Source organism: Carlito syrichta, unplaced genomic scaffold, assembly GCF_000164805.1.
Source record: "Carlito syrichta isolate Samal-C Ts95f unplaced genomic scaffold, Tarsius_syrichta-2.0.1 Scaffold289258, whole genome shotgun sequence".
Taxonomy (NCBI): domain Eukaryota; kingdom Metazoa; phylum Chordata; class Mammalia; order Primates; family Tarsiidae; genus Carlito; species Carlito syrichta.
The window spans coordinates 149534-150556 of NW_007233354.1; positions in this window are offsets into that span (position 1 = coordinate 149534).

Genomic DNA, 1023 nt, shown 5'->3' on the forward strand with positions numbered 1-1023 from the left:
CCAGGTGGAACAGAGATGAGCTATCTCTGCCAACCTCTGGCCAAATTTCATATTTACGAGCAGAATATATGTTGTTATTTTAAGCCACAAAGTATTGGGATGATTAGTTAGGTAGTAATAGATAACAGACACAGTTGCATTTTCTTAATCTGGTCTGTCATAATGATGGTGCATTCTGGTTAGGGGTATGCTTACACCTCAGCAGCATTGGTAGTAAGAAAGAGTATACTGAGAACAAGAAGCTAGAACTGAGAGGGATGAAGGGTAGAGTCCAACGCATGATGCTTAAAGGTCAGAGGAACTCAAGTGAAGAGAAGAGGAGCAAGAATAAGCCAGCAAAAGTAAGAGGGCAGTACACATCTTCAGGTAGGTAAACAGAAACCACATGGTAGCCACTCATTCCTGAGACCTCATAGGGTAGGTGTATTGAGAAAACAATTCTCCATCACAGAGGAGGGACTTTCCTTTCTGGTGTATGGGACCCAAATAAAGAGACAAAAGTAATATACATAAAATCTTTTGAGGGCTAATTAAGTGCTCAATTACTTGGACTATGTGTTCAAAGAACAGAAAGATTCAGTGTGTTAAACATTAAAATAAACTTTGCACAACACTATACATATTGATTCACTTTGTCACTAAGTGAGCTGGCATTAGATGCAAAGAACTGGATTGCAGGTGTATTCTATGGCTAGAAAATGAAACACAAATTTTCCTAGATATGAATGAAAAGGATTTGTGAGAAAAAACCACCACTCTTTAAGAAGAGAAAGGTTTAGACTGCAGGAGTTTGAATATGAAACTTCTCAACCAGTCCCAAATTATCATCTTCCCTCCCAAAAGTGGTTTTTGAAAATCCATTGTGTACTCTTGTTTCTCCATGAACTGTTCACTCAAACATCAGCACCATATTTTTGAATAGGTTAAACTCCTAACCATGAGAGAACCTTGTTTTCTTTCTTTCTTTTTTTTTTTTTTTTGAGTTGGAGTCTCACTCTGTCGCCCAGACTGGAGCGCAGTGCC